General features: G+C 45.4%; 1 protein-coding gene across 1 annotated transcript in view; it reads right to left on the reverse strand.

Annotated features, from left to right (window-relative positions):
• Positions 1-8,734: 8,734 nt before the first annotated feature.
• NDUFAB1 (NADH:ubiquinone oxidoreductase subunit AB1) overlaps positions 8,735-9,293 on the reverse strand; it is a 10,846-nt gene continuing 10,287 nt past the window's right edge. Inside the window, exon 5 of the mRNA XM_017534402.2 lies at positions 8,735-8,898. The gene's annotated coding sequence lies outside the window, so the exon portion shown is untranslated. The remainder of the gene's footprint in view (positions 8,899-9,293) is intronic.

Genomic DNA, 9,293 nt, shown 5'->3' on the forward strand with positions numbered 1-9,293 from the left:
AAAAAAAAAAAAAAATACGGATGTTGTTATACCGTACCACAATAACATTATCTCACCTAAGAAAATTACCGTCAATTCAGTAATATCTAATATGCAGACCAAAGTATCTTCTGGAACTATTTATTTTCCAATCAATAATCCCTGGTTTTCTTTTTTTATTTTAAATAGACACAGAGTCCCTGGCCAGGTGCAGTGGCTTAAGCCTGTATTCTCAGCACTTTGGGAGCCCAAGAAAGGAGGATTACTTGAGCCCAGGAGTTCAAGACCAGCTTGGGCAACATAGCAAGACCCAGTCTCTACAAAAAAGAAAAATATAACCAGGTGTGATGTCACGGCTCCTGTAGTCTCAGCTTATTGGGAGGCTAAGGCAGGAGGATTGCCTGAGCCTGGGAGGTTGAAGCTACAGTGAGCTGAGATCACACCTCTGTGCTTCAGCCTGGGTGACAGAGTAAGACCCTGTTTCGGAAAAAAAAAAAAAAAGGTTCCCACTGTGTCACCCACACTGGGTATAGTAGCCCGATTAGAGCTTGCTGCAGTCCCCAACTCCTGGGCTCAAGTGATCTCCCACCTCACCATCCCAAGTACCTGGGACTACAGCTATGCCACCACGTCTGGCTAATTTTGTTTCTATTTATTTTTTATTTTTTGAGAAAGAGTCTCGCTCTGTCACCCAGGCTGTAGTGCAGTGGTGTGATCTCAGCTCACCACAACCTCCACCTCCCAGGTTCAAGTGATTCTCTTGCCTCAGCTTTCGGAGTAGCTGGAATTACAGGCGAGCGCCACCGCACCCAGCTCATTTTTGTATTTTTAGTAGAGATAGGGTTTCACCATGTTGGTCAGGCTGGTCTCGAACTCACCTTGACATCCACCCACCTCAGCCTAAAGTGCTGCGATTACAGGCATGAGCCACCACACCTGATGCTAATTTAGTTTTTGTTTCTTTTTATTTTTTTGTAGAGATTGGGGTCTCACTATGTTGCCCAGGCTGGTTTCAAACTCCTGAGCTCAAATGATCCTTCTGTGTGCTGGGATTATAGGTGTCAGCCACTACAGCCAGCCTAAGCCTTGTTTTTAAATTCTTACTAGTCTTGTATTCTTTAAATACCCTTTTAGCTTTTCCATGGTTGCTAGTCTTGGCTTTTCTGTCTACCTTAAAATTAATATCCCATATATATTTTTTGTTGTTTGTTTCTTTGCTTGTTTGAAACAGAATCTTGTTCTGTTGCCCAGGATGGAGTGCAGTGGCACAATGTTGACTCACTGCAACCTCCACCTCCCAGATTCAAGTAATTCCTGCCTCAGCCTCCTGAGTAGCTGGGATTGCCCGCACGTGCCACCACCCCCGGCTAATTCTTTTTTGTCTTTTTAGTAGAGACAGGGTTTCACCATGTTGCCCAGGCTGGCTGGTCTTGAACTCCTGGCCTCTGGTGATCTGCCCGCCTTGGCTTCCCAAAGTCCTGACATACAGGCGTGAGCCACCTCACCTGGCCATCCCTATATATTTGTAATCTTACTTTTCACTTGTGACCCCTAATCTCTTCTCCTTCCCATCTTACGATGAGGCTTGTTCTGAGTTTAGGTCATGGGTGTCTCAAGGCTGGGACAGCTGTGGTTCTGGGAGAGGTCTATAGGGAGCTGCCCATCCCAGAGGGCAGATTTCTCTCATCCACTGATCCCTCTGGGTCTGTTCCCATACCTAAGACTGAAAAGACTCCATGGGTCCATGGCTTAGGACTGCCTTAGTTCTTGGTGACAAACCCAGTTCACATGACTGAGGTAAGGACACTTGGCTCATGTGACTGGAGGATCCAGAGTGTCAGACCTGGTCCAGCACAGGTGCTCAAGTCAGGTCGTCAGGTCCCTGACCACCAAAGCCTTGGCTCTACTTTGTTCTGTTAACTTAGTCTCCCAAACTAGCAACTCCAAGAAAAAGAGAATTTCTTCCCCCAAGAGTTCCAGTAAAAGACAGGTTCTTCCTCTGTCGCCCAAGCTGGAGTACAGTGGTACAGTGGTGCAATCTTGGCTTACTGCAGCCTCAACCCCCTGGGCTCAAGTGATCCTCCTGTCTAAGCCTCCCAAGTGTCTGGGACTATAGGCGTGTGCTACCACACCTGGCTAATTTTTCTTTTTTTTTTTAATAGAGACAGGGTTTTGCCATGTTGCCCAGGCTGGTCTCAAACTCTGGGTTCAAGTGATCCACCTGCCTTGACCTCCCAAAGTGCTGGGATGAGAGGCATAAGCCACCACTCTTGGCCCCAGATAAGCCTTTTATAAGCATGTCACCCTGCCCTCCGTAAACACAAACACATATCAGCATCTAAGACATGCTAGTTTACTTTCATTCATTGTGAGCCTGGGGCTTTCAGGCAAATACTCCATGCCATACCATAGATAACAGAGTGGCTTTAAGAGACCACCTAGGCTGGGCGCAGTGGCTCACACCTGTAATCCCAGCACTTTGGGAGGCTGAGGTAGGCGGATCGCCTGAGGTTAGGAGTTTGCTATCAGCCTGTCCAACATGGTGAAACCCCGTCTCTACTAAAAATATATAATTAGCCGGGCCTGATGCCGCATGCCTGGAATCCCAGCTACTCAGGAGGTTGAGGCAGGAGAATCACTTGAACCCAGGAGGCGAAGGTTGCAGTGAACCAAGATCGTGCCATTGCACTGCAGCCTGGGCAACAAGAGTGAAACTCCATCTCAAAAAAGTAAAGAGACCACTTAACAGGGTGTTTTGACCTCTTGCTATGTGCTTGTGAATGCTGCTTCTCTAGGCCACCAACCCTGGAACGAAGAATGGACGTCACCTCTAGCATTCTGACCACCACGTACTTGCTCCAAACACTCTACATTCAGGTCCTGTGATATCAGCTCCTTCCTTACATCTTAGTGTGAAGGATGTTGTGTGCATTATATAGTCAACACTACACCACATGCCCCCATGACTCCCACTTCAGCCACTAGAGGAAATCTCAGGTTCTAACATCACATCCCTGTTACTGAGTGAAGCTATGATTCAGAATCCAGCTTTGTCTGATCGTAAAGTCTGTGCTCCTAGATACTTGCTTGCACTTGGGAAGTTAGGAAAGAACCCAGCTGCTTTGTTTATTTAGCTTTCAAATTTTTTCTTTCCTTGGTTTTGCTGTATGTCTTAAAGGGCACTGACTTGGGTGTGAGCTGCTTTTTTAAACTTTGAACCTTGGCATTTGTTTATTGGCTTTATTCATTAGCTTTGCATATTAATAAAGTTAATTTGTCAAATTTGTTTAATTGGTTTTATTTATTAGCTGGCTACCATTTTAAAAAATTAAAACAGATGCAAATCAACAGGAAGGGAAAAAAATTAAAACAGTAACACATGCACTTAATAAATATCAGGTGATAGGTAAGTCTTTCACTCAGTTCTCCCAGCTTCCCAGCCCCAGCACCAAATCATCCCTGAAGAAGTAGAATTCCCATTAGGCTTAAGTACTTAAGTGTGCATCCCAGGGAGCAGAGGGCCAGTCATTCCCACTTAAACCACTTCTAAGAGTGCTGTGAGGGCACTCCTCAATGGGAACTTAGCAGGAAGGAGCCAGCACTGGGGAAGTGCCTCACCAGCACTCAGACTCCAAGCCTGATATTTTTCTTGAGCTCTTGCTTATTATCTCTTGCCTGCTCGGGTGTCCCACACCTCAAATTCAATGTACCAAATCCTATCCTCAGCTCGTCCCTGCTTTAGACAACAACTCACCCAGTACTGGTAGCTTGAGAGGTATCCTAGGTACAACTGATCAGATTCTGCCATTTATTTTATTTATTGGTTGATTTTGAGATGGAGTCTTGCTCTGTTGCCCAGGCTGGAGTGCAGTGTCATGATCTTGGCCCACTGTAACCTCTGCCTCCTGTGCTCAAGCAATTCTTCTGCCTCAGCCTCCCAAGTAGTTGGGATTACAGGCACCTGCCACCATGCCTGGCTAATTTTTATATTTTTAGTAGACACCAGGTTTCACCATGTTGGCCAGGCTGGTCTTGAACTCCTGACCTCAGATCTGCCCACGTTGGCCTCCCAAAGTGCTGGGATTATAGGCATGAGCCACTGTACCCGGCCTATTTATTTTTCAACTCCTTTAGAGACAGGGTCTCCCTTTGTTGCAGTGCCATGGTGCAGTCAGCTCACTGCAGCCTCTAATTCCCTGGCTCAAATGGTCCTCCCACCCAGCCTCCCAGGTTCTGCCATTTTATTCCCAGAATCTCTTGCCAGTCCATCTCTCTTTATCCCAGGCTCCAAATATGGGACTAGTGGGGGCCATAGGCATGTGACACCACACTCAGCTATTTTTTAAGTTTTTTTTGTAGAGACAGGGTGTCACGATATTGCCCAGTCTGGTATCAAACTCCTGGCCTCAAATGAAAGTGTTGGGATTAACAAAACAGGCATGATCCACCATGCTGGGCCTCCCATGACTCTTTACAAAGTCCAGGCCTTATAAACTCTCCCACCCTCTGGATGTTTCCTCATAATCAGATTCAAGTTAAATGAGTTTAGCGAGGGTGCCTCAGAGGTGACACAACCTCATTGCTTCCCATCAGGGGCAGCATAGGTGGATTGGCCTGTTGTGTCATTGGTGATGCTGAGTGCGATACCTCTGCCTGGGTTGTACCAGTCTCCCTTAAAATAAGATGGTGAGCTCCTGGAGATGGGAGACAAACTATATGTTGTGAAACTGTACTCAGGCTCCAGGAATGCTTAACACAGAGTGGGTACTTCATTGTATGTGGAGCAATGAGTGCACTTGCTATTTGGGGGACACAGAAGACTGAAGCAGCTCCACTGGAGATGATATGGTGGGGATGGCTGGAGATAGGGCTGGGACCGGGTCATGACAGGCTTCACAAGCCACTGTTCCCCAGTGGGAATGGTGTGCAACAGAGGCACAGATCCTCAGAGGTGTTTTCAGCAGCTATTAAACACCATATGCATACAATTCCATTTACCCTGTTCTTGAATTCATGCATGCTTAATACTACATTTGGCCAGTTTGCTGCCTACCTATAGTGGCACAGAAGTCTCAAAAGAACATTTTGGCTGGGTGCAGTGGCTCATACCTGTCATCCCAGCACTTCGGGAGGCCAAGGTGGGCGGATCACCTGAGGTAGTAGTTCGAAACCAGGCTGACCAACATGGTGAAACCCTGTCCTACTAAAAAAAGATGATACAAAATTAGCCAGGCGTGGTGGCCCATGCCTGTAATCCCAGCTACTAAGGAGGCTGAGGCAGGAGAATCATTTGAACCCGGGAGGCAGAGGTTGCAGTGAGCCAAGATTGTGCCATTGCACTCCACCCTGGGCAACAAGAGTGAAACTCCCGTCTCAAAAAAAAAAAAAAAAATTCTAAGCTCTTAGAGCAGAAAGAACAAAAAGGCTTTTGCTTTTGTTTGAACAACCAGACCCTAAACGGCCTTGGGGATGAATGATCTGTGTGTGTGAGATCCAATAAATGTCCTCCCTCATTCTGGCTGCTTTGGGGCTTACAGTGGCTACTGGATGACATGAATGGGCCGTTTCACTGCAGGCGTCTGGTGAAGATAGTAGCAAAGCAGGCACTCAAGTGGCAGTACAGTCAGACTTTGTGATCTTAGGCAGACACAATCACAGACGCTTTTTCTGGCAAAATGTACAGCTGCCATGGGATTTTAAATAGAACAACTTGGGGACCATCGCCAAAATACCCCCAGTGTTAAACTACAGACGTTTAATCAAAGGAATTACACAGCCTGTTTATTCCCTATTGGATCACCAATGCCTAGTAAGTGCTCAAGTTTTTTTTTTTTTTTTTTTTTTTTTAAAGACAGGTTTCTTCATGTTGGTCAGGCTGGTCTTGAACTCCCAACCTCAGGTGATCTGCCCCACTCCCAAAGTGTTGGGATTACAGGTGTGAGTCACCATGCCTGGCCTCAAGCTATTGTTAAATAAATGCAGTTGTAAAAAACGAGGAAGTGCCTTATCCTCCAATTTGGCAGTTTTCCAAGATATGTTGCTAAGTATTGAAAAAAAGAAAAAAGGCCTAGTACAATGTATGATTTTTATGACTGAAAAGAATATGCTTTCTATTACTAAAAATAGTTTTAGTGTATTTAAACTATATTTAGTATATTTAAACTAAAATTAGTTTTAGTATATTTCTATTACTGGGTCTAGGACCTCACACCTGTAATCCCAGCACTTTGGGAAGTGGAGACAGCAGGATCTTTTGAGCCCAGGAGTTTGAGACCAGTCTGGGTAACACAGTGAGATCCCATCTCTACAACTAACTTTAAAAATTAGCAGTGGTAGGCCGGGTGCGGTGACTCAAACCTGTAATCCCAGCACTGTGGGAGGCCGAGGCGGGTGGATCACGAGGTCAAGAGATCGAGACCATCCTGGTCAACATGGTGAAACCCCGCCTCTACTAAAAATACAAAAAATGAGCTGGGCATGGTGGTGCGTGCCTGTAATCCCAGCTACTCAGGAGGCTGAGGCAGGAGAATTGCCTGAACCCAGGAGGCGGAGGTTGCGGTGAGCCGAGATCGCGCCATTGCACTCCAGCCTGGGTAACAAGAGCGAAACTCCGTCTCAAAAAAAAAAAAAAAATTAGCAGTGGTTTGCCTACTTGGGAGGCTGAGGCAGGAGGATGGCCTAAGCCTGGGAGGTTGAGGAGGCTGTGGTGAACCATGATCGTGCCACTGCATTCAAACTGGGTAACAGAGTGAATGTCTCAAAAGGAAAAGAGGTTTTCATTTGACCCAGCAATCCCATTAATGGGTATACATAAAGGAATATAAATCATTCTATACATTCTATAAAGGCACATGGATGCCTATGTTCACTGCAGCATTATTCACAGTAGCAAAGACATGGAATCAACCTAAATGCCCATCAACTGTAAACTGGATTAAAAAAAAAAAAAGTGTGTAGGCTGGGCACAGTGGCTCTCACCTGTAATCCTAGCACTTCAGGAGAGCAAGGCAGGTCAGGAGTTTGAAAACAGCCTGGCCAACATGGTGAAACCCCGAAACCCCAGCTCTACTAAAAATAGAAAACAATATCTGGGTGCAGTGGCAGATACCTGTAATCCAGCTACTCAGGAGGCTGAGGCAGGAGAATTGCTTGAACCTGGGAGGTGGGGGTTGCAGTGAGCTGAGATCATGCCACTGCACTCCAGCCTGGCAACAAAGCAAGACTCCATCTCAAAAAGAAAAAAAAAAAAAATGTGTACATGCATGCTCTCGCATGCACACACCCCCACACACCCCCATGGAATACTATGCAGCTATAAACAAGAATGAGATCATGTCCTTTGCAGCAACATGGATGCAGCTGTATCCTAAATGAACACAGGAACAGAAAACCAAATACCATGTTCTCACTTGTAAGTGGGAGCAAAACATTGAGCAAACATGGCAGAAGGGAACAAGAGGCACTGGGGCTTCCTGGAGGGTGGGCAGAGGATGAGGATCCAAAAAATACCCATCGGGACTGGGTGCTGTGGCTCATGCCTGAAATCCCAGCACTTTGGGAGGATGAGATGGGCGGATCACCTGAGGTTAGGAGTTCAAGATCAGCCTGGCCAACATGGTGAAACCCTGTCTCAACTAAAAATACAAAAAATCAGCTGGGCATGGTAGTGGGTGCTGTAATCTCATCTCAGCTATTTGGGAGGCTGAGGCAGGAGAGTCACTTGGACTTGGGAGGTGAGGGTTGCATTGAACTGAGATTATGCCACTGCATTCCACCTGGGCAACAAGAGTGAAACTCCATCTCAAAAAACCCATCGGGTACTATACCTATTACCTGGGTGATAAAATAATCTGTACACCAAACCCCATGACACACAATTTACCTGTAACAAACGTGCACATGTACCCTTGAACCTAAATGCTGAAAAAAAAAAAAAAAAAAAAAAAAATATATATATATATATATGTCTATCTAACATGCCTGGAATAACTCTAGAGCAACCCAGAAGGAACCAGCCTATTGGTACCTGCAGGAAGGGAAGCAAATGTGAGTGTGGACTGAATCCCAGAGCTGACTCCCATCCTTCGACCACCTCATCCCTCAGCCATTAGATTCTCTGCTGGCTGAGGGCCCCTCACCTTAGTTCCTCTGCCCTGAAGACACTTCTTACTATAGGCTTACTACAGGACTTTGGTTCCTCTTCCCTCCCAATACTAGAAATATCAGTAAGAGGGCAATTATTTTGATGTAACTCTCAAACTAAACCTCATCAAGAGCTAGGCAATTCGTACGTTATTTACATCAACCCCAAGGAATCAACACAGTGCTAAGAGTAAAGGGCAGAACTGATATTCGATGTGTGACAAAGGGACACAATGTCAAACTGACCTTCCAGGAGGAAAGAGAGCCTCCATTCTCCAGAACTGTTAAATTCTATTAATTTGGAAAGGGATCTTTAGGACAGGGATGAAAAAGTAGTCCCACATGCTGATATCAGCTGACACATCTGATAATAAGCTAATGAAAACTAAAAAAAAATTTTCTGAAACAAAAAGTCTTTTTCCATGAATGTATTTACTCCTGACACGAAGGTGGGGAGAGCGCCTTACTTCAAGTACACTGCTGGAGAACCCACTGTTTTTGACGTACATGAATACCAATGACAAATGAGACAGGCCTTTACAGATATTAAGCAATGGCAATTAAAAAAAGCACTTTATAGACATCACTGAAAAACTGAAGACTGAGGAAAATGTTGGTTTTATAGATTTATTTTCAAAGAGAAAAACACTCACACAATTTAAATACAAGTCCCTCCGAATTACTCTGTCAGAGCCAGCAATAATGCTGAACGGTGTCCTCACTGCCATTCATCAGTATCATCTGTGTCCTCTCTCAACAAAGCTAAAGGGTCTGGAAAAGACAAAGGAAGTTCAGTGTTATTTTTGGTGTATTCTTACTAATGGTAAGTGACATCTTTCAGGTGCTAAAAATGCAGCATCTGGCTGACCACAGTGGCTCATGTCTGTAATCTCAGCACTTTGGGAGGCCAAGGTGGGCAGATCACCTGAGGTCAGAAGTTCAAGACCAGCCTTGCCAACATGGTGACACTCCATTTCTACTAAAAATACAAAAATTAGCTGGGTGTGGTGGTACACGCCTGTAATCCCAGCTATTCAGGAGGCTGAGGCAGGAGAACTGCTTGAACCCAGGAGGCAGAGGCTGCAGTGAACCAAGATCATGTCACTGCGCTTCAGCCTGGGCAACAGAACAAGATTCCGTCTTTTAAAAAAAAAAAAAAAAAAAAAAAAAAA

The sequence above is a fragment of the Cebus imitator genome, unplaced genomic scaffold, assembly GCF_001604975.1.
Source record: "Cebus imitator isolate Cc_AM_T3 unplaced genomic scaffold, Cebus_imitator-1.0 Scaffold85, whole genome shotgun sequence".
Taxonomy (NCBI): Eukaryota; Metazoa; Chordata; class Mammalia; order Primates; family Cebidae; genus Cebus; species Cebus imitator.